The 25699-nt window shown below is 33.9% G+C and overlaps 1 protein-coding gene across 4 annotated transcripts in view; it reads right to left on the reverse strand.

The window, feature by feature from the left end:
* SPOCK3 (SPARC (osteonectin), cwcv and kazal like domains proteoglycan 3) overlaps positions 1-25699 on the reverse strand; it is a 496712-nt gene that overhangs the window by 323017 nt on the left and 147996 nt on the right. The gene's annotated exons all lie outside the window — the stretch shown is intronic.

Consider the following 25699-nt stretch of genomic DNA (forward strand, 5'->3'; position numbering starts at 1 on the left):
TCTACTTCCTGCAATGGCAAGCAGCAAATTATAAAATAAATAAATAAAAATAAAAAAGAAACAAGAGAAAAAGAATAGTTATCAAAAAGGAACACACTGTTTTCAAGTTACAGAAATGTCTTTCAATAAACCTGTTCATTTTCATTGCAAGTCAATGGTTACTATAACAATTTAACTATTTTTGGTTGCCACTTCTCCTAAATATTACAATGCAATATTTTCAATTACAATTCAGTGCATAATATAACATGCAGATAATTACCTAAAGCTAATAAGCTATAAAGTATCTTACCAGTTTCCAGTTATACAACTTCATTGTCCCCTAGTACAACAATAAGTGGAACTATTAATTTAGCAGGGAAAATACCAAGTGATTCCGCAGTGGCCCATGGAGTGTAAATATGCTTTATGCAAATCATTCTCTTGCTAATCGAATATCTAAGAAGTTCATCAAAATGCAATCTAGAGGTTGAAAAGAATGCACACCTAATTAAGTCCTGCCTAAAGTTTAATTCTTTAATATGGAAAAGAATCAATGCAATATATTTACGATATACTTAGTAAATATGACAGTACAGCACAAATGTAGCGCAACGTATACTGAAAAGAATTTTTAAAAGTAAGGCCAAATAGACTATGTCTATTTATTTACCGTTTTTACCACTCTAAAAGCCTTATAAGATTCCTCATTAATATCATATTTTATTATAAATTAAAAAGATATCACTGTTGAAATTAACATACTGTTGTCACTATGGTAACCTGCCGAAAGAGAGTAGCACATCATGGTGAAGCTGTAACATTTCCAAGCTCTAAACTGTTAGACCCACTCAAGTCAGTTAATTGGAAAGCTACAGAAGCTACAGAATTCAAAAGGGGTCAGCAGAGATTCTTTCTCTTTGTATCAATGTAAGGGGTATAAATGCGGTTTTGCTACATGAATATCACATAGTGGTGAAGTCTCAGCTTGTAGTGTAACCATCACCTGAATAGTGTACATTGTTCCCATTAAGTAATTTCTCAGCTTTCACCCCTCACACCGTCCCACCCTTCCAAGTATCTCATGTATTATTTCATACTCTATGTCAATGTGTACACATTATTTAGCTCCTACTTACAAGTGAGAACATGAGGTATTTGACTTTCTCTTTCTGAGTTGTTTCACTTAAAATAATGGCCTTCAGTTCCACCCACGTTGAGGCAAAAGACATAATTTCATTCCCTTTTATGGCTGAATAGTATTTCATTTTCTTTATCCAATCAACTGTTGATGGGCAGTTAGATTAAATCTAATATATTTACAGTTCTGAATAGTGCTGTGATAAACATATGAGTGCAATTATCATTTTTATATAATGACTTATCTTCCTTTTTTGAATCTTCTTTCTAGCCTCTTTTTTAGTGTCTCCACTATATAAGGAAGAAAATGTAGCACTGACTTCAATCATAGAAATAAATGCAATCCTTTAATTTATTTATGAAAATTTTAAATTGTTTCAGAAGTTTTTTTAATGTGACTAACAGTTAATCACTACCTTCTGTAATTGCACCCCACCAACTTCAAATTTTTTAAAAAATGAAACAAAAAGAAAAAAATGACATCACTGTAGTTGATATATTTATGTCCAGATAGGGTTATATTAAGAGGAGGGCAAATTATAGCAATCTATACACATAGATTTTCCACTAAATTATCTAGGATTAGATTAAGAAAGGATAATGCTACTGGATAATTAAATAAACACTGATTATGTATTGTCTTTAAAATATTTTTAAATACAATTATAGCATGATACAATTCTTGGAAAATTAGACTTTCAAATTAAATTACTCCACTAAATGTCTCAAAACTTGAGCTGAGCAACGTAACATACTCATTTAATATCTTTTATTTTTAAAAATGTATCTTACTATTTGAGGATGATGACTATGATTCATTCCAAGCATGGGGAGGAATTGGGCAGCTACAGTTTTAGGCCTCTCCTGAAGCAGAACAGAAAGCTAGACATGCACACGTGAGTGATGGATTTGGAGACGGGCAAACCAGAATTTTAAGTGCGGCTCTACCACTTATTAGCTGCATCACTTTAGAAAAGACGATGGCCTAGACTATCCTCAGATTCCTGTGATGAAAGTTGGAAAAATAATATCTACCTATTTGAGGGGAAGATATTGGGATTAGTTATCAAATGTGTAAAATGCCAGCACAGTATCTGGAATAAAGGAGGTGCTAAATCTTAATAGCTACTCGTAAGGGTCAAGTTTATGTCTGTCAGTGTCTTTGGGCAACACCACGGACAAGCTGTCATTACTGCTCACCAAATCCTTTGTTTTTCTGATTTCTTACAAACAGCCATAAACTCCTCCTCCTCCTATTTTCAAATCCAATGCCCTCTCCAAAAAAAAAAAAAAAAAGTCGAATGCAGCAAATTTTTAAATACCTACATTTATTGCTATAGTAAATGCAAGAAGAAAAAATGTTTTTGCTGTCATCTCAGACTATACTGACATGGTACAGCTACCAGTGGCAACACCCAAAAAGATGTGGCTAAGTTTTTATTGTAATAGTGACTCCATTCATGTAAACATCACAGAGCCCAAGAAGGTGGAAAACGTGTAGAACTGACATTGTTAGCACTGAAGTCAGATGATGTCAAAGCAGCATGTTTCACACAGCACATAGTGTTTGCAACACTGAACACCTGCATAGATAAGCAGGAATTAGGGGAACGTATATTTAAAAAGAATATAATTTTAAAATCTAACCTCAACCACATTTAATGATCTTCCTTCAGAATCATATGGTCAAGCTTGGTTCGTTTGGGACCACAGCTATATAAAAATCTATAATCACAATTGTAAAACATGAACTTGGTTCTCCTGGTTATGTCAAGGGCAATCTCAAAGCCTGGCCACTGTGGGGATCAGACACATATATGATGGAAATGCAAAGTAGTCCCACTACTAAGCCATTTTTAGACATATTCTTTGTGTTCTCACATCACTAGACTTGTTTTCTTTAAATTAAAACAAACAAACAAAAAAAACAAAAAAACAGTTTCACCTCATTAAATCTTAGGAATTTTGCCAGGATGAGAAATAAAAGTATTTTCACATAAGTGTTCATTCAGGCGCAATTTCTTTTGTTTCAAAACATTTGTGTGAATATTGGTTGTTCTCAGGCTTCAATTTATATCCAAAATAAGCCAACCAGGGATTAAGAAAACAACTACAAGAGTTGCCCTCAATTGGAGAAATTCTGGGTTTAAACGACTGAAACCAATCCTGAATGTTTCAAGAGGCAAAATTGGATTATTGTCACATATGGTCAAAAACTTATGGAGTGAGTTACAGACACCATTAGACTTTAATATTAAACCACTGCCAACTTCTTGTACTTACAGAAATAATAACTGTAAGTTTTCCACAAAATAAAGTATACATAAAAATTGGGTTTATGTGTTTTATTGTTTAAACTGTCTTTTTCCTTGTGGTTTTAATGTTGCATCTTTTTCTCTAATTTTAAATAAAATATATGTGCACTTTATTGAACACACCTATGTATTGTAGAGCATAGTTTCTCAGCCTTGTCATTATTGATATTTTGAGCCAGATAATTCTTTGTTGTGTTAGGGGTAGGGAGGCTATTGTGTGCATTGCTCGCTATTTAGTACCATCCTCTGCTTCTACTCATGAGATACCGGTGGGGATACTACTACAAGGTGTGACAAAAGGAAAGTGTAACAAGTTATTGCCAAATATCCTCTGGAAGAAAAATTCACTCATTTGAATACAGCTGATGTAGAGTTGTTGGTAAATAAAGACAAATGAATCAAAATATCTTACAACAAAGTACTGCTACTAGTAACAGATTTTCTCCACAAATATAATATTGAAAGTATATTAAACATTCAATTTTAAATGCAGATTTTTGTGTAATATTTTATTAAGAACACTTTACAACTGTATGGGTTTTTTTCTCCAAAATATTTAATGGCTATATAATACTCTTTGGTATCGACTTACTGTCATTTATATAACTATGCTGTCATATGTCCATGCTCTATGCCTTTATATTACTTATCATATTTAGCTATAATAAATAACATACAAATATATCTGACTAAATTTCTATTTTCTTATAAATACAGAATATAACTATAAGTTCAGAAAGGTGATCAGTGTAAATAAACACCACACCCAATATGGAGAAGCTAGCTTCCTGTTCCAATAACTGGTTACAACTAGGCTTTGTACAGGTGAAGTGGGTCGGAAGGATAAGCTTACATGGAAAGGTCAACTGTTAGGTTCATTTGTGTCCACACAGCTACATCTGTACTGATAAACTCTCCCATTGTCTGAAGGAATAATTTGGATTGGCACAGAACTAGGTCAGAGATTGCTTAAGCATCCTCACAGAGTTTGATACAGAATCAGTTGGGAATAGGAGATCTTGAGGCCCAAAAGCTCCATAAATGCCTACAGATGAACATAAAAAGAGTAATACTCAAGCATTATGTTAGCCATTATTAAGCCATTTAAGTCATCCCAGCGGCTATGAAGAGCGGTTTCGGCAATAAAATCTTACTAAAATCTATGTTTAAAAAAAGTTTACAAAGCACCACACTTTTAAATATTACTAAACAGAGACACTATTGAAGTCTACTGAACACAATTTTGTTGTATATTTTCACAACTATTTTGCAATTTATGTTAACTGCTATAAAAAGATCACATCATTATAAAATGAGACACAGAGGATAATGCTTTTGAAGACACACTTCAAATATGAAATGAATGTCAAAGTGATGATTACCAATGGTAACTATTTTTGTTACACTATGCCCATATTCTAAGCAAATATGACAGTCCAGTTCTAGGTGGGGTATAGAATATTCTGGTCGATCTATATGAAAAGAGTTTAGCTGATAATATTCCTATAACATTTCACTTTCTTACCTGAAGTCTGATGTCAAACTATCTAGGATTTCATATAAGACCTCTGTATAGAGTCATCCAATTGAAATACATAAAAACCAACATTAGATTCAGCTATGGTACTGCCAACTATATTTACTGACACTTTATTATTAAAATGAACATCTTAGCAATATTCTCCCTTAAAGTAATAGCATCAATGCTATACTACACCCAAAAAGGAGACAGGCTTTTACAATAGTACTGTCTTACTTTTTTCTTTTTAATTCACAGGGTCCCAATTGATGTTACATTGTTTACTCTAAGGCATTCAGAATTACATTTTATTATGTTAATACTTATTAATTGTATTTCATTAATGTATCACTGTTTAAAATGTTTAAAATGTCATTTTTCCTCTTGTCCCCAAAATGAATACCTCACTGTTTAACGAGTGATCTCGTTTACATAACAATTGGCTCCAATTTCAATTAAATTAGGATGAAAAAATAAAAATTTAATAAAATGCTAAAAAGAATAATTATGAAGATCTAAGGATGAATTTGTCCTGGAACAAATTTTCAAATTTTAGCTTAACAGTTTCAATTAATATATTAGAATGAAAAATAAATATCAAAGAAAGCAAACAGTAAGGAATAATAGAACATCAGGGAAAAGACCAAGCTTTTAGAAGAAGAAAAGTCTAAACTTGAACCCTATATCTACCATTTACTCTGATATTTCAACTCTGACTTCCAATTTTATTTTCTGAAAATTGAGACTAATAATAATGTTGTTAAGCTTTGTAAATATTAAATTAATGTATACAAACTATTAATATAGTTCTAGTTCATAATATGCCTTTAAAAATGGCACTAATTATTTTTATAGCCAGGAAAACATTCTAGTAATTGTTGTCAATCATTATGCTACAAATGAATATATTTATTAAATTATATCATGTAAAAATAAAAATTTTGAATAAAATATATGGTATATTTTAGGAAGATTATAATATATGGAATAGTTGGTTAGAAAGCAGATTTTTGATCATTCCATTGTGACCCCTGACCCTTGACTTCTGATGCCAAATGCATATAAATTATGACCTTATTAATCTTCCAGTGTCATATCAGACTTATGATTTTATTTTTTTCAACTGTTCCAGTACATATTTATTGCGCTCCAGTAGATTCTAAGGAAAAAGAAAATTGAGTGGTACACAGCTTGTGACTTCAAGGAGCTCAGAATCTAATGTGAAAGCCAGATGCATTCAGAATGGACTAAGTATGTAAAGAGAAACCTATTCAAAGCATGATGGGAGCAAGAAGAGAAAACAAATAAATCTGAAATGTTGCTAGTGAGAAGTCTTCATGGTGAACCTAACTTATAAACATGTTGATATAGGACATAGGGACCCAAAAATTTAATTTCCCAAGGTATCTGAAGTATCACCTAGTTCTTCCTAGAGATAAAGAATCCAAAGCTTCTATTGTATAGGCACAGATGATCTCCAAAGATGGCCTTTATCAATGGCTTTCCTCACTGCATATTCATCCTGCTACTTACTCATAACAAAAGATGAATTTTCATCCTCCTCCCTTTGAACAGCATATGGTTTTATGACTTGCGTGACTAATAATATGTGACAGAATGGCATTCAGGACATTCTCGTGCTAGTTCATGAGAAACCTTTCAGCCAACCACCATAAGAGAAACCCAAGCCACATAGAGAAGCCATTTGTCTATATCCCCAGCAGGGCTACCAGATGACATCCAAAATCAATTGCCAACCATGTGAGAGAACCATTTTGAACTTTTAACTGACTCAAAACTCAGCATCCATTTTACTGCCATCACTTTAGAGACTCAAAGTGAGAAGCAGCCAGCTAGGAAAGTCAGAACATGATATCATAAGATAAAAATAATAAACTGTGGTTTTAAGCCACTACATTTTGGGCTGGTTCGTAGCAGGCGGGTTTGTTGCAGAACAACGACTAGCTGGAAGGTCTCCAGGCCATACAATTAGTCAATGGTTAAGATGAAAAAAATATACAAGATCTTGAGTCAGGTCAAGCATGTCTTTCATAACAGTGCATCTTCGGATACACAGATACAGAACCTCCAAACAATCCCTTGTTCACAGGATTTTGCTGTAATTAATCACGCAAATCCTTCCAATGTCATTCCCCTACTGAGTACCTGATGCTAAATGTTGGCTTTAGCCTTAGAAAATGGTTATGTAACCCTGTAGAAGAATCTTAGAGAAAATCCTGAGGAATCATGTAGCAGCTTGGCTCTGCATATGAATGTTAATCTGTATTCCATCCATATTTCTCTGAGTTTTTCCTTCTTACCCACTGGCTTGTTTTCCCTTCTGGATTTTTCATTCATCCCCTACTGCCCATCAGTTATTCTGAATCCAAACTTACTTTCCTGACTAACTCCCCAATCTTGACCCACTGGTTTCTATTAAGTCTCGCTTGAAAGCAACAACCATCACTGTTGAATTATTTTTTCCACAAGCCAGTAAGTGGAAAAATAGGTCCTAGTCTCAAATTCCACCCAAATAGAACATAATTACAAACACAACAAAAATTACAGAAAGTATTTTGGGCCCCTAGTCTTCTCCAGGAAAGAAAAGATTGGGCCAGAAGTCCCACACTGAAAGATCCTACTTTTTCCCAAGGAGTAGGTCAACCAGCCAAATATTTATAGTTGTGGGAAGCATAAATGGCAGGGAGACCCCTGATTTTTAACCTTTCTACAACCATTTTATTTTCATTCAAATCTCCATAATCAAAGCAAAGTTTAATATGCTATTGTTCCACTTATTGACAAATACTTTGTTAATCTTTATATATCTATACAGAAATATAAATAATATAATGATTTTGTAGCTCTATGCTAAGGAGTTGGGAGGGAAATTTTCTATGATTTCTGTATTATGTGATTATAATCTCCCAAACCCTCTCAAATCAAACTTTAGAATTTTCCTATTATAATTAACTTTTATTGCTTCCTGTATTTTGATAGCTTGGATAAATCATAAGGTATTGCTAGTTCTAAAGCTAAAAAATAGCAATGGCAATCTGTTTTATTCTGAAATAGGTTATATATTATGGCATATATATGATCTCATTTACACATCTCATCTTATTAGGGGAAGAATGGCTAGCATAACAGTTAAGCCAATAAATTTCACAAAAGAGGAAACTTTCCTGTGTAGAAATACTTAATACATGATTTGATCACAAAATAAATTAGGTAAAGCTTTGTTTGGGTATAAAGGAATTATCTATATGAGACAAACTATCTGCTTCAAGCCCCCAAGTGTCATATTTATTACCCAGGTAGCACTCATTTTCCAAGTTGTGTCCTAGAATCCTGAAAGAATTCATTTATAACACTTTGGTGAGCCTTTTATTTTTTACAGAGCATTTTATGCCCCCTGACTTACCACAGATTAAAAACATAAATAAAATAAATAGTGTCAAAAGGACAGTGCCATTGGGACAATTCCTCATTTGTCTCTGAAAGTCTCTGAAAATTGAGGTTAGAATCCCTCTGAATATATAGAGAATGTGTACTGGTTAGTTTTAAATTGATATACAAAACTTATAATTCATTTATTTCAGAGAAAGACACAAAGAAATACTTCGCCTCAATAAATAAATTAAGAACTTTTTGTTTGTTTTATTATACTTTAAGTTCTAAGGTACATGTGCACAACGTGCAGGTTTGTTACATAGGTATACATGTGCCATGTTGGTTTGCTGCACCCATCAACTCGTCATCTACATTAGGTGTTTCTCCTAATGCTATCCCTCCCCTAGCCCCCCACCCCCTGACAGGCCCCGGTGTGTGATGTTCCCCACCCTGTGTTCATGTGTTCTCATTGTTCAATTCCCACCTATGAGTGAGAACATGCAGTGCTTGGTTTTCTGTCCTTCTGATAGTTTGCTGAGAATGATGGTTTCCAGTTTCATCCATGTCCCTGCAAAGGACATGAACTCATCTTGTTTTATGGCTGCTTAGTATTCCATGGTGTATATGTGCCACATTTTCTTAATCCAGTCTATTACTGATGGACATTTGGCTTGGTCCCAAGTCTTTGATATTGTGAATAGTGCCGCAATAAACATACGTGTGCATGTGTCTTTATAGTAGCATGATTTATAATCCTTTGGATATATACCCAGTAATGGGATCGCTGGGTCAAATGGTATTTCTAGTTCTAGATCCTTGAGGAATCGCCACACTGACTTCCACAATGGTTGAACTAATTTACACTCCCACCAACAGTGTAAAGGGGTTCCTATTTCTCCACATCCTCTCCAGCATCTGTTGTTTCCTGACTTTTTAATGATCACCATTCTAACTGGTGTGAGATGGTATCTCATTGTGGTAAGAACTTTTAAATATTAAGAATCTTCATTGTAACTATAAAGACATTAACACATGTAAAAACATTTAATAAAAATAGTGGCTTGAATTTATTACTCACTCACCCTGTACCAGGAACTGTTCTGAACACTTTACTCTCAATACCTGCAAGAGGTAAGTGATTCTATCACTCCCATTGTACAGATGGGAAAGTGAAGCAAAGAGAGATTACATGATCTGCTAAAGTTTACACAACTATTTAGAAGTGCTCTTGAAATTAGAACCCCAGAAGTATAGCCCCAAAGCCTTCATTTGAAACCATTCCAGCATACCACAGGTCAGCAGCCATGATGGCCTATGGGCCAGGCCCACAAGTTGTTTTTGTAAATAAAGTTTTATTAGCCACACCCCTTTTTTTACATGTTATAACTGCTTTAGTGCTTACCACAGCAGAGTTCAGTAGTTATGACTGAGGCCATAAGGCCCGAAAAGCTTAAAATATTCAGTATCTGGTCTTTTACTACACTATCTTATACCATCCTATACTTCACCCACAAAAGAAGGCTTAAAAAAATGAGAAAGCAATATTTAATGGAATACTTCTCTATTTCCATATAGGAAACAATAAATCTTTTGTTGAGATGGAGAAGATGTTTATTGTTCTTAAAGAACATTAATTTTAAGAACGTTAATAGAATTTGCATAATTCTATTCTCAAATCTTAATGTCTCTAAATTTTCTAAGTACTTTTATTTTTCTTTTCTGACCATCAGTATCTCATCTAGCTTTGGATACAATCTACAGATGAATTTATCATATTTTTAGAAAAAGAAATCACAATATGTATTCTGAAGCCAAGGAAAATAAGATTATAAAAAGCTTTATGATGTACTATATAGAAAACATTTTAGACACAGGTTGCAAATATCTATTCCACATTTTCATGATCCTCAATTTAAAATGAAAATCAAAGGCTAAATTAAGGTCAAGTGCCTCTAAGTACTAAAAATGTGCTTCTAATCCTAGAATGCTTCTTAGATTAGTAAAACTTTAGATATTGTTTACTGCTTAAGCAAAATAACAATACCAATATTTCCATATTTATTTTGCATTCTTTGTAAAAATTATGTTTCCATATGTGCAATAAATATTAATACATTTGTATCATATTAATAATGTAAAAATATTTATAGTATTTCCATAATTTTACATTTGATATTTATAACATTATCTTAGTGTTCATAATTCATAATTTTAAATCATCTATAATGCTAAGTATTGAATATAGTTTATAAGACTAATTATATCATCAAATATAAATACATACATTTATATAACATAAAAATGTTAACTGCATGTCCGTCTGATTAAATATTTTCATATAGAGTCAACAAAAATACAGTGCTGTTCAAAATTTCAACTAAATATTGTATAAAATAAATAACGGTCATCACAAATGAAAGTAAAATAATAGTTATCTTTTTAAGAAAGTACTATCCTGAAAAATGGTGCATTCATTGTTTCATTATTGAGCCAAGAATGTATTTCTGTGCTTTTTTTCCCCTCTAGTAGCAAAAATAAGCTCTTTCATATTGTATACTGGTTAGGTATTAGGGAGGATGTATTTATAACTGAACTTTAATTATTTCCCTTTGAGTCCTTTATTGTGATTAATACCTGTGAATACCTTTTTTGAACATATCTGTTTTTAGACACAAACTGAGAGCTGTTTTGTTCCCACTGAGTTTTGATTTTTGTTTTTAAGATGCTATTTTTAATTTATTTCATTGTTCTTATTTGGTTTCTACATGTATAAATTGAGAATCTGATGCATAGTTGCTATTACCTGTAGTAACAGTGTTACATTCATAGTTCATGGCTTCTAAAATCTTTGAACTAAAATATGATTCATTCTTATCTAAAAGCTTTGCTTTGTGACTATTATATCCTTTATTATCTCTTTAAAATTATATAAACAGAAGACTTTCAAAACACCCTTTGCACTATTCAAAAATTTAGTATAATGTGTATATCTTGGAGTTTGTCCCAATATTTAGTTTTAGATTTCACTTTTTTCAAAACACTAAAATAATACTGCCAAATAATCAACACACTTTCTAAAAAAATATATAAAATAGCTAGTTTACCTGAAAGCTAAAACAGAATCATAATAATCAGTAAAGGGTTATGTGGAAGATAGTAGCTAACAACAGTTCCCCAGGAATCCACTTGAGTTTGCAGTGGCAGTACGTGACTCACCCCCTTTTTCAGTAAAGATTTATCACTTGTGTATAGCTACAAAATAAATTATGCCAAAATTTAGCAGCTTAGAACAACAGACATTTATCTTACACTTTCTGAGTATCAGAAATCTGGGCATGGTTTAGTTGAACGCTGCTGCCTGCAACTCTTCCACGTGGCTGAAACTAAGGTGTCAACCAAGGCTGCCAGCTCTTCTGAAGTCTTGACCAATACTTCACGTATTTGGGGGCAGGATTTGTTCCTTGCTAAGTTTTGAACTGAGGGCTTCAGTTTCTCACTGGCTCAGTTCAAGTTCCTTGCCAAATGGGCCTCTCCACAGGGCAACTCACATCATGGCTTCCCTTACTGTGGGAACTCCAAGAGAGCGTGAGAGGATGGGTAATATAGAATGTGGTCTTTTTAAAGCTGATTTCAAAATGACATCCCATCGCTATAGCATTGTTTTTGGAGAAGTGAGTCACTAGCCCAAATTTGAGCACAAAAGCATGAATACCAGAATGTAGGGATCATGGCAGCCATTTTAGAGGTTCTCTTCCACAGAGGGAGGGCGAGGAGTTGCTGGAAAATCTGTGGAAACTCTTTTTCTCATTTGACAAAACAGTACTTCATGTTTTCTATTGTCAGGATTTTCAAAGAAAGAGAAGTCAAATCTCACTCATTTCCTTTAAAAAATTTTCATGGATACATAATAGTTATACATAGAGTATGTATAATGTTTTGATACAAATTTACAATGTGTAACGATCAAATCAGGGAAATTGAAATATCCATCACCTCAAGCATGTATCATTTTTGGTTTAGGAACATTCCATTTCCACTCTTAGTTATTTTGAAATAAGCAGTAAGTTATTGTTAACTAAAGTTGCCCTATTGTGCACTCATTTTGTTTAATTTCAAATTCAGTAAACTTTGCTGTGTATGCCTGTACTATTTGGCAGCGCTTCTAAAGCTATTTGTCAGGAGGAACTAGTTTTATTTTTTTTTCCAATCGATTATGGAACAAACCTTTTACAAAATGCAAGAAAATTAACCACTTAAAAATTGAAATGAAAAAAAGACATGCAAAATACAAAGGCAAATTCATTGCTTTTAGAATTAATCAATATATAATTTTTCTGTCAAGTTGCTGTGAACGCTTTTCCAATGCTGACACTCAATTTCTGCACCCATCCTACTCGGGTTACAGAGCAGCACCAATCTGTGGACCATTCTTTGAGCCACACTGATCTCTATGACATAGAGAAATGTAGTTAGAGATGTGTCTCCCAGACTTGCTGCCTCAAAGTTTGCAATTTCTGATAAAAATCTACGAATTCAACCAATAATAAAATGTCACATCTCCAAAAGGCTGTGAATATTTCAGTTAATTTGATAGCTGGGAAAAGTACACTTAAATCATTTTTGCTTATGGTAAAGGGAGATAAAAACAATAACAATATTTTGCTTTTTTCTTTTTGTGTTTTAGAGATGAAGTCTTACTGTATGCCCAGGCTGGAATTCAGTAGCATGACCACAGCTCCCTGCAACCTTGACTTCCTGGGATCAAGAAATCTTCCCATCTCAGCCTTGAAAGTAGCTAGGACTACAAGTGCACACCACCACACCTGGTCAATATTTTACTTCTATTTTGTATGTGATTTAGGACATATATCTGTTCTTCTCTCTTACATTAATCTACGCCCATCAAGCAGCTATCAACAAATGTAGCCATGGAAGATAAATATGTTTGCACATTTAAAAACTTACATTAAAATGAATCACAGCACTAACGAGAAAAGAGATACCAAGCCGTTAAAATACATTGAGGGAAATGTATTTTAATGTCATATTACTAAGCAAAAGAAGTTAATCTATGAAGGCTGTATACTGTATTATTCCAACTGTATGGCATTCTGGAAAAGGTAAAACTATGGAGGCATGAAAAGATCAATGGTTGCCAGGGTTTGGGTGGGGAGAAGAATGAGGCAGAGCCCAGAGGATTTGGGGAACAGGGAAACTATTTAGTGCCATACTATAATGGTGGATACATGCCATTATACTTTTGTCCAAACCAGTAGAATGAACAATATCAACAGTGAACCATAATGTAAACTATAGATTTTGGAGGCTAATGATATGTCCAGAAGGTTTATCAATTGTAACAAAGTGTGATCACTCTGGTAGGGATGTTGATCATGGGAGACCTGAGTACTGGAGGCAGAGAGTATGTGGGAAAACTCTGTACCTTCTGCTTGCTCGATATTGCTAGGAACCTAAAACTGTTCTAAAAAAAAGAAAAGTCTATTATATTAAAAAATAAATCACAGAAAAATTTTATAACATAGCTAATATATAGTTTGAATTTACATCTCTAATTATAATGAACTACACACAGTAGAAGATTTTAAATAATGCTTACACTCTATGCAATGGAAACCAATGTAAAAATTGTACCCTGTATGTTCACAAATATCCCTTATAATGATAATCTACAAAATAAACAATTTTAAAAAACTGTACAAACTGCCTATTTTCTTAGGTGTCCACTAATTGATTAGGCTTATGACCCACTGTGAAACTATTTTTTTGCATTAGCCAATATAATAGACAATAATGTATAACAAGAAAATCAAAAAGATGTGATTTGAGCCATCAAAAGCTAAAAATTAGAAACATTTTAAATTTTATATAGTCTTTTAATAACTTAGCTTATGATTTTTACATCCTTTTAGAAACATACCAATAAATATACGTTTACTATAATTCAGTCAAGTCTGCACATGAGATTGAAATGAATATCTGGCAATCTGAGACTTATGTGTAAAACTATGCATGGAATTGAGTTGATATTTTAGACATTGCATTAAAATACGTCAATTGAGATCAAAATAAGAAGCAAAAAATTGTACAGATGAAATGCACCAGAAGATTTCTCATTTCATTTTATATTAAGTGACTCTAAATAATATATGCATCTAAAATAATGGGATTCCTTCAGTATTTATTTTATGACTTGAAAATGTCAGTTTTAAAAGGATAATAATTTCATTAAATATAGAGAGATAAGTTTTCAAAAATCATTGTACATACACACACACACACACACACACACCAAAATTCTTTAGAGACAAATAATCCTGCATTGCCTACTATTTTGCACTAATGTTCTCTCACCCATAACAGGAAAAAAAGCTATAGCCCAAATGAAAAGTGTAGAAATGAAACTCAAGGAAATGCACAAGATGTTCTTATCTAATTGCATCTTAGCTCAAACTACCAGAACATTTTTAAGAGAACAAGATTCCCTTTAGAATAATCCTGTGTACAGAAAGACAATCTCTATATTACATGTGTTTTAAGTTAGAAAAAAAGAAAGTTGCTTCAAACATCTAAGACATAAAATTCTGCTTCCCTGTTCATTTTTTTGAATAAAAGAAAAAGAATGATTTTCTAATGTGGCCCAATACTAATATTTAACAAATAATTCATTTTATCGATGCTCTGTACTCCTCATTTGCACCTTAATATGGCCCAAAGTTATGTAAGTTTTGAATATTATAGAAGAAAATATTACTATTGGTAACCATTGTAATATATTTTGTGTATTTAATTTATTTATTGCACTTATTACCTGCAGGTGAGTCCATTCATAAATATAAGAGAGGAAAGAAAGGTAGAAGGAAAGAAGGAAGAAAAGAAAAAGGAGGCAACATGGAGAGGAAACGTGGCTTTAATTTAACAAATTATTCCTTTAACACCTTTATGCCATACCATGGTAGCCTGTAACCACTGGAAGATGAAAATGCATAAACATAGTCTCTGCTCTCATGTAATTTACATTCTATAGAGAGAGTCATGGTAGCAACATAATGTAGCTACGTATTAATACAAAATGTTAAACCTTCCTTAGTTTGACATGATCAGGGTCAGAATGCATGCCATGAGAGCTGTGGCTTAGGTAAGATGTTTCATGCAGAAGTACTAACAAAAAGACAGAGATGCAAGGAAGTATAGAGAAATCTAGAAACTACAGGCACTATCAGATCAGAAACTCTGTATTATCAGGTCATAATGTTTATTACCTATGTAATAGGTAAATGTATACCTATGTGTATCCAGGTCATAACTCTTGTGTGTGCGTGTGCGTGTGTGTGTGTGTGTGTGTGTGTGTTTTCAGAGGGATCTGGAAGGTTGGGAAGGAATGGGGACGGCTATAGGTAGTATAGCAAAAGGTAAGTTGTCTAAGGTGAAATAGATAGGCAAACTCATAATCAGAGTTGGTTTTGCAAGATATATATTTCTTATTTATTTCCAGATTCAAAGCAAGCCAAAGTGTTTTAAGGTTGATGTATGCATTCTGGAAAAATCAACAAATTAACATATTTTCATGAGTCCTTAATACCTAGAGAGAGTTCAGGTATTAAGTTTTCTTTGAATAATAATAATAATAATAACCCATAATCACCCTATGATGCAGGTATCATCCTTTACCTCAATTTACAGATGAGAAGAGGTTAATTTTATTATGCGTCAATTTTCTAATATTTAATTTTATTATTTAATTTCCAAGTGCAAGTAGCAATCTGCTACGGAAAATAATTTAGGAATCCTAACCTAAATTATTATTGCTTATTGATTTACTCAGCAAATACTTACAGTCGTCTTATATTGCAGCTCTAGGCAAAAGCTAAAGTGCTCCCTGTATGCCTGGAGCTTAGAGTCTGACTCTGGGGCTTTGTACTCAGTACAGTTCTATATAACTTTTATAAATAGGAGAGCAGTTTTACAATCACTGGGAAGATCTCAGTTTTTCTAAATTTATTCTATTTAGATGTTTACATTTTATTCTTTGCATCTCCAAATGGCATTTGGGCAAATCAAAAAAAAAAGTCTCTAGCATTTATAAAGGTATATGCACAGAAATCTTAGATTCATATTCAAAGATACTGTCAAATATAAGAAAACGAAACATTGAAACATCTGTGAATATCTGAAGTAAATTTTTAAAACACAGAACTAAACCTTATTTCTTTCCTCTTCAAAATGTGCTAGTCTTCAAAACTTTCAAAACTATTAATGACTTTTCAAAGCTTCCCACAAAATTGTTTTGTCAGTATCCATTCATGAGGAACAACCTATATCCCTTGATAGAATCTAATTTATGCTCCTTGCTGTGTTTTCTTTGAACATTTCTGGATTTAATTATCTGGAATAAACTGTTCCTCTTGACAAGAAATACTGTTTCTTGGTTTAATTCCATGTCTATAGAAATTTAGAATCAGCATCCAATAGAAATGGGGATAAATCTTTATAGACTAAATACACCAAGAAAATAAATGTTCATGGAACATGGTGAAAAGGGCCATTTCCTTAGTTTTCATCAGTGATTAGATGCCAAAAACACATAAGAAAGAAAAAAAATCAAATGTAATGGTCAACTTCTCTGTGAATGTGTGATTAATAATGCCAGTCAATTGAATCTTGTAAGCAGTTCAGAATGTTGTTAATTACAGTTCAGGGAAAGCAAATTCGATATCAAACACTTTTAAGAAAAAGTAAATGGGATTTTATGGTGTTGGCAACTGTAATGTGTTTTGAGCAGTGCTGAGCTACTTCATACATTAGCATAGATGTTTATGGACTTGGTGATATGATATTTAAAACATACTCTAATGTGGGTATTAAATTAGATCAAAAACTGTGCCTACCAGTTTCAGGGTGGGAGGCCATATGTGCTATAAAGATAAAAGGATTTAGACAGTTGAAAAAGCAGTGAGTAGAGTTTAAAATCCCTACAAAGAGGAAGTTGAGAGAATCTGCTATCTGGGGGGAGGAGGTAATCTCTCACCAAGCAGAGTTCTTGCAAAATGCATAGATGGCAAATTTGCCTTTAACAGATGTTCTCCACTCCCACCATTTTCCAAACTTGAGTACTTTTCATGGATTTTGGCCTTAGAACTCTATATGTCCCTAATATTCAACTGCTTACTCTCTAAGATAGTTCACCTTGCAGGTGAAGAGACAATTTGCCATCAATATTGTCTGACTTATGTTCTGTTGCACTAGTGGCTGAGGAAGTAAGAAGGCATAAGAAGGTCAGTTGATACTAAGGAATGCCACTTGCAAACAAGTTTCCAATTGTCCCAACAATTAGTTATTTTGATTGATTAACTTTCCTTTTATATTGCAAACATTCCCTGAGAACATACAATCAGTCATTCCTAACAAGAAATTACAGCAATCTTGAGCAGTACTGTGCTCTTATTAACGGGAATGAGCCTTTCTTTCATCTTCATCCAAAGGAAATAGAAAGGACAAAGAGTCATTTAAGATCATATTCCATTTCAGGAAAGCAGAGCTCTAGGAGTGACGTCTAAACAGAGTGTTTAAAAATCTAGGGGGCACCATGAGGGATTAGGTTAAGAGTGAGATTTAGAAGAGTAAGTGGAATGACAAAAGCAACAGAGGCCATGCAATTTTAACTCAGATTTTGATGGTAGTCATACTATCTACCTCTACCTACCCGAGATAGAAAAATAAATGGCATGTTAGATTATCTCTTGCAAGGAGGCTGGGAGGAGGCACACCCACCACAAGTCAAAAGGAGACTTTGAGATTACCGTTTTCTATGCCAACTTCTTGTCTTATCTTGATGATTCTGTCCTATATTCTCTTTCTTTTTTTTTTTTTTTTTTTTTTTGAGATGGAGTTTTGCTCTTGTTGCCCAGGCTGGAGTGCAATGGCACGATCTCGTCTCACTGCAACCTCCTCCTCCTGGGTTCAAGTGATTCTCCTACCTCAGCCTCCCGAGTAGCTGGAATTACAGATGTCCTATATTCTTGATGATGATATCCTATATTCTTCAAAGAACGCTTCTTTGAAGCTCACCTGATAAATCCCTGTTTTTGCTCTTATGCTGGCTTTTGAGGCAGCATGGCATAGCAGAAAATCTAGAAATAATACAGACAGGCAAAAGTTCTAGCTCAACAACTAACTGGTGAAGGTCACTGAAAAAATTATATACTTTTAGCTTCAATTTATTCAACTGAAAAACTGAATAATATCACCTTTGCTGGGCTTTGAAGATATTACTACATGGAACACATAAATACACCAAGCACAATTTCTGGCATTTAACAAACTTTCAGTAAATAAAGTGTTGATGTCTTCTTTTTTTACTATGAAATAATATTAAAAGGAAAAAAAGTCAGTGGCTCTCCTGTTAACATTGTAGAGAGTCAACTCTCCATTCATATATTCACTCACTCACTCATGCATATTATGTTCATGTGTAGTTAATATGAAATAAAGACAATACTAACACACAATTTAGATATTTCTGCCACAACCCCACCAAAAAGGAAAAGCAAAACCAAGGATGGAAAAATATTTTTACAACAGGATTAAGTTGTCATTAAAATCTCTGTCTGGAGAATTCAAATGGGAACTCTGTGAATGACTAAAGATTCAGTAGCAACATCAGCAGGTGGAAATACCTTGGGAAAGAGAGAGGCAAGGAGGGAGCCAAAAATAGGAGAAAGTCAAGGGATGGCTAAGCAAAATCTACAGCTAATATGAAATTGTGAAGGAGAAAATATATAGATACAGAATGGATAAGGTAATAGGAGTAGGGAAAGCAGAATTGAGTCTTATTAAGATACAGGAGGAAACCAAAAGAACTGGCCAACTTCTGTCTCATCTCCTGAATGGCATTTCATTCCAGCCTTCCTAATGTCAAGCTGTAGTACAGTTTTGTTCCTCCCATGAATTCTTCATGCATCTCTCTTATCAACACATGCATCCTCACACTCAATATCCAATACTTAGGGTACCCAAGTGAATCTCTGTCCTGACAAACCCAAATCTCACAAATACATCATCTGAGTGATAATTTTCTTTAAATACTTTGGTATGAAGAGTTTGAAGCACATGTGTGCAACTTATGTTTAAAAGGTGCTTAGCACTTGATTAATTAGCATTTGAAATCCCCTAGTCAGGAATCAATATTCGTGTCATAGAAATCTGCACAAGAAAGGTAGTTAATTATGTAGTATAAGTTAGTCATATGGTTGGATAGAAAAAGTGTGAGCCTCAAATCCCTTGTGTGATCTGTTTGGTTTTATGCCAAATCTTTTACAGAAGTTGCCCAATATGACCAGAAGATCAGTTGGTTTTGCCTTTACGTGGGAGTTTTGTAAACTACTGCTGACAGGCCAAAACTGGCCATTGTCTGTTTGTAAATAAAGTTGTGTTGTAATTTGTTTACATATTGTCCGTGACTGCTTTGGGGACTTCAACAACAGAGTTTCATAGTTATGAGGAATATCTATGGAAAGATATTCAAGGACATACGAGCAGGCAATATGACTGTTTTATGCTTGTTTACTAAAATGAAGTTGGATGAATTTAGACTAAGATTTTCTTATTCTCATGTCTTGGTGAGGTTGTGGGGTCAGGGACCTACAGCCTTCCTTGATCTTTGTTCAGTTCTTAGTTGTAACACAAATCTCAAAAGACTGCCATGTTGGAGGTTTTTCTTCCAAGAAGGAAGGAAGGAGGGAAGGAAGGAAGGAAGAAAGGGAGGGAGGGAGGGAGGGAGGGAAGGGAAGGAAGGGGCAGAGAGAGGACAGAGGGAGGGAGGGAAGACAGAGGGAGGGAAGGAAGGAAAGAGGGAGGGGTGAGAGAGTAATAAAGAGAGAGAATGGGTATGAGAGAGAGAGAGAGAAAGAGAGAGAGAGAGAATGGGTATGAGAGAGAGAGAGAAAGAGAGAGAGAGAGAAAGACAGAGAGAGAGAAAGGCCAACCGTGATACTGGAAACTGATCTGACTTCACAGCTCAGGCCCATTGTGATTTTATAATTCTTGGGTTCACAGATAAGCCATAATGTTCTCCTGTCGGATATTAACAATCTTAAAGAACATTCATTTCAGACAACCTCGTTGTAACAACATCGTTGTAAAAACTTCAAAATACCAAAGAGCCCCCCTCACACAATGAATGAGTGGTACTTCTTAACTAATTACAGCTTTATGGTTGCCCTAGGCTGTTCTTCCTACAGACAAGATGTATTGAGATAGCTAGTCATAGAATTGCCAGAAAATTTCTGTCAACACCCAACCCAAAGCAAACCTCTACTTCCTCAGACTTTCCCTAAGATTCCTCCAACCAAGCCCAAATCCTGTGTCAGGTTGTCATCTGCTCCTACTGAGATGCCCCACGGTTCCCCACCATGTGCATTCTCTCTTGCTGCAGTGAATAATGAATTCAACTTGCTCAACTCTAAGTGTCCCTGTGGCTGGATGAAGCCCACTGACGTGGCCTTTCCTTTCCCAGTGCTTCTATCTACAATATAGCTGAGTGTACAACCTGGTATCTCCATGCAGACTGCTCCGCTGTGTGAAGGACTGTATTGTCATTTTGTTTAGACAACTAAGTATGACCTTTCATTTCATGTTCATTTTATACTTACTTTAGGGGCAGGCTTAGTTTAGGACTTTTGCTAGTATAATTGTCTACTTGAAATGCTGTGGTCAAACTAGGTTATATCATTCAGCAGAGTATTGAGTCTGCATGAATGATGTGAAACCCATTGATAAAATTTATATGAATTTCAGAAAGATAGGGATAACAAGAGAGGATTATAGAAACTTATACAAGTTATTAATTTTCTTTGTTCATAGTTCCTGAACATCAGTTATAACACTGAAGTCTTAGAAATTAGTTTCTTTAGCTTCAGGGCTTTTAAACCTAAATTGTTATGTTACATTTTTCTACCAAGATCACAAAATGTTAAATAATGGTACATCGCCTGGGTAGGCTAACTGAAAACTTTTTATTGATATGAAATGTCAGTAACTTGGGTGATTATTTAGCAGAAAGGTCAGGTGTTTTTCAAGGTCATGTAAAATATGGAGAATAATCCTTGGTTTGCAATGTTTGAAACTTAAGAGGATAAGCACAGTATAATAATTAGTCTCAAATTTCATGGTTTATGAGAATATGTGTTGCTAACATACATGTACAAGAGCACCTAATATTAGGTCTCTCAATTTATTATATATTAAAAGTTATTAAAAGATATAGGCCATATCATGAGAAAATGTGAACCAGAAAAAATGATATAGTTGATCATTGCCAGAATATGCTGGAAATCATAATCTCTGTCAACCTCCAAACAGGAAATGTGCATAATAACATTGGTTCTACCATAAGAAACTATTGCATATTTTTTCTTTTTTTAAGTTCAGTTTCTCTGCAATATTTTCCTCTTCTGTATATTTCTCTCTTTTATATTTTTTCTTCTCTGAGAATAAGTTCACCATTGATACTCAATGTCACTGCACAGCCCCAAGGCAAATACACTGATGTCAATGGAAATCTAGATAGAACTTGCATAGTCCAGAAACATTGTCTTGACAGCTGCTTTTGCAACAGCCCTTATGTATGTGGAGTGTAGCCGAAAAGGTCATAGTGATGACTAGTACTGCCTTCGGTCTTGAAATTATTCTAAATTTCCTATCATAGGAAGTGGGAAGTCTGGGAGGGATCCACACTAAAGGAGCTTAGGTATCTGAGGTGCCCACCTTCCTAAGAGTTCAATTTACATCTTGGTGTCTTCGGTGAAAGTTAGAATGAAAGTAAATATAAACTACACATTGATTATTAATAACCATCAAGAAATAATATTTTTAAGTTTCACATTAGAATGTTAAATTAGACGACAATGTGATTTATAAATATATTAAAAATGAGAGCAATCATACATAGAAACCCATTATATAATAAAAAGTCTTGTAGGTACAAACAGCCCCTGGAAATTCAGTTTGACAGTGGGAGGCTTATTAATTGAAGAATCTGTTTTTGATCCCTTCCCTCTACTTTTGTCCAGAGGGATCCAGGGTGATGGGTTCACTTGACTGGAAGCTTATATGAGCAAACCATTTGACACAGTTAACAGTGATCTGGATAAAAACTCTAATGTCATCTAATTCAGGCAAGCAAAATGTTGGGATCAAAGGAAGTAATAACCCCAGTTCATTTCTCCCTTGTCTGATAGTTGAATCTAGAAAAAAAAGAAAACAAAACACAAATGTCCTTTGAGGAATGACTATAGGAATTTGAGATGCTTATCTTGGAAGGGAAAAGACTTTATAGAGCAGAGAAAAAATGAAAAGAGAGAAAAAAAATGCCCAAACAGACTTTTTTCCTTAGCTATTAAATTGCTTATCAAATTGGACTGATCTCTGGCAGGTGCCCAGAAAGGTCATATTGGTTGTTAAAAAATGAAAGTTAAATTTATTCCAGGACCTCTGTCTCCAGTTTCAATGTTCTTTCCATGACCATTTTTAAGAGGTCATGAATTTGGTGACTTTGGAATCAAACAATACTAATTTGAAATATCTGCTTCCTTCCTTTCAATGGGAGGTAATTTTTCTTTTAATGAGGGAGAGCCATGTGGCGAAATTCATCGTTTGAAAAGAGGAATCTAGCGTCATGATGGAAGATGTGTCATAGCCAAAAGAGAAGAGAATCATTCTAAATATACATTCTAGGAATGACTGGATTTTCATGCTGTGCTATACTGAGTTTCCGTAAAACTTTCCTTCATCATTTTTACTTGGGGAAATACAGTCCATTTTTATAAGGCCCTGTACAGATGGCAACTTATTTGGCAAGATGGTAAGTCCATACCACCTCAAAGTAGAAGTAATATATATTTGTATTCAGTTTAAGTTCCCAGAACAGAAATGACATCTCATTATGATATAGGTATTTATGTCAAACACAGCACATGATATATTATGGGTACTTAATAATAAACATCCATTGTTGGGATAAACTACCCAGATTACAATGGTGATGTGGGAAGAGCAGAATAAGATATTTGACCTACTAGGCTATGGGAAAGTAAATTATCGGTGGAAACTTTCTTTTTACAGTTCTTCACTAATGTATTCATGGGGTTATGTTCTTTATCTGTTTCAACCATTTTTCAACAAATAAGGTTTTTAAATGTCGTAAAAATAAAATTATTTGATAATAAAATAGCGAAATTTTACTTAGCTTATTGATTTTAATGTTTTCTGAAAATCTATGGGAAATAATATACTTAACTATAATAGTTCATCAGAAGACATTAATTTTAGTCCTTGTTTTGTTATTGCAAAATGAACCACATTTTAATTACATCATAGCTTCATATAATAAAATCCATTTATTAAAGTGAGACTAACATACTGTCCACTCACTAACGATCAATAGCTCAAACACAAGAGAAGTTAAAACAAAAGGATGCTGATAGTGGAAGTTCAGATAGATCTTATTTCTGTCATCCCTTTACCTAAGAAGTAGACTAAAAAGGATCTGGCTTTGGAATCAGATGAGTCTGAACATGGTTCTGGGTTCTGCTAACTGACGGGCTCTGTGGCTTGAGGAAAGTTACCTTGAAATTCCAGATTTGTTCTGTTTACAACTGTTAAATGGGAATAATGATAATGTTTATTTCACAGCATTTTTGCTACAATCAACACTTTTATTCTTCCAAGCCCAGAGGAAGTGTCATTAAACTGTCATTGTATTTTTCCCTGTTTCAGATGAAAATATTCACTTTCTACTTCTGCTATATTATATAAATATCTACTTTACTCAACAGAGCCAAAAGCTCCCTAAAAACAACCAAGGCTCATTCTTTATATAGCCTCTACAGCCTTTAGCACAACGCACAACACAGTTGACTGAGAAATATTTGATCATTGAATTAATGAGATTACAAATTTAAACTTTTTCAAGTATAGTATTTTTTCACCATCTTCAGAAATGGATAAGTAAAGGTAGTTTAGGGACTTGACAATGAATATTAATGAGTAGACCGCCCAGATAGCAATCATGATGCAGGAATAGCAGACTATAGTACTTGGCCTACCTGGATCTATAAGAATATAAACAAGACATATTTCTTTGAACAAAATGATCTAAATAATTTGTTGGCGAATAATTTTATTTCTTAGATAATGCTTACTCTGTACCAGGCAGTGTTTGTAGTAACTTAAAATTTTTTACTCATTTAATAATCATAACTCTATGAGGTACAGTTGTTACTATAACTTCTTTTCTGTAAGTGAGAAAACTGAAACATAGCTGTTCCATAAAGAACATGCCCAAGACCACAGAGCTTATAAATTTCAGAGCCAGAATTTGAAACTAGGCAGAGAATCCTCAGTTTCTGCTTTCTTAACTATCATATTATGATGTAGAATTTCAAAACATGTGTCATCACTACTCTCTTGAAATACAGAACGCAATTATTCTGACATTTGTAACAAATATATTGACGTTACAGTAAGAACCACTGACAGAAAATTTACTTTTTCTTATACTAGTGACAACAGAGCATACTTTTCCACAAATCTTATCCCCAGAACATATCTGTTCTTTTCCTCCTAGGTGCTTAAACAATTCTTACAACATTTCACCATAAGATAGATGTTAGGAATCGTTCAGAGTCATTTAGAACTGTTTGATGGTGAGTACATGCTATCTGAGATTGCTTCTGCAGTAAATCGCCTAAAGTTATTGAATTTATTTCAAGTTATCATATATAAAGTAAACACCATTACTGACATGGAAGATATTTCATTTCCTCATGTTTCATTTACTTCCCACATACTAGGGAGCTAAAATGGACTATCAGGATAGAATTCTGGTACACATTGTTTCAAAACATCATTTATGTATAATCTAAATAAAAGCCTTCTGCCTTTAGCTATCAGAATTGTGCTTAATAAAATCAATGATGTAGGTATAGTTTTTTTTAGCTGTTGTTTTTATGGAACCAGAAAAAGATGGTAGTAGATAAGCAAATGCTGATAACATATACCACCAATATACTGACACTAAGAGAGTTTATGAGTTGTGTCTATCAGAAATAAGAGAAATTATTCCTGAAAAAAAAAAATCTTAGAAGCAAAAGTAAAGATGACTCTTTTCTTAATTTTTCTGCAGGATGATATATAACAAGTACTATTCTAGATGCATAGGAGAAAAGTTAACATACAATAGACGCCTTCTATAACATGGATTTCTGGTTACATAGAAATTTGTTATAACATAAACTTCTGGGCTCAACCTTCAGAGGTGCAGTAAGCTGGTCTTGGG

Source organism: Pan paniscus, chromosome 3, assembly GCF_029289425.2.
Source record: "Pan paniscus chromosome 3, NHGRI_mPanPan1-v2.0_pri, whole genome shotgun sequence".
In the NCBI taxonomy this organism is placed as follows: domain Eukaryota; kingdom Metazoa; phylum Chordata; class Mammalia; order Primates; family Hominidae; genus Pan; species Pan paniscus.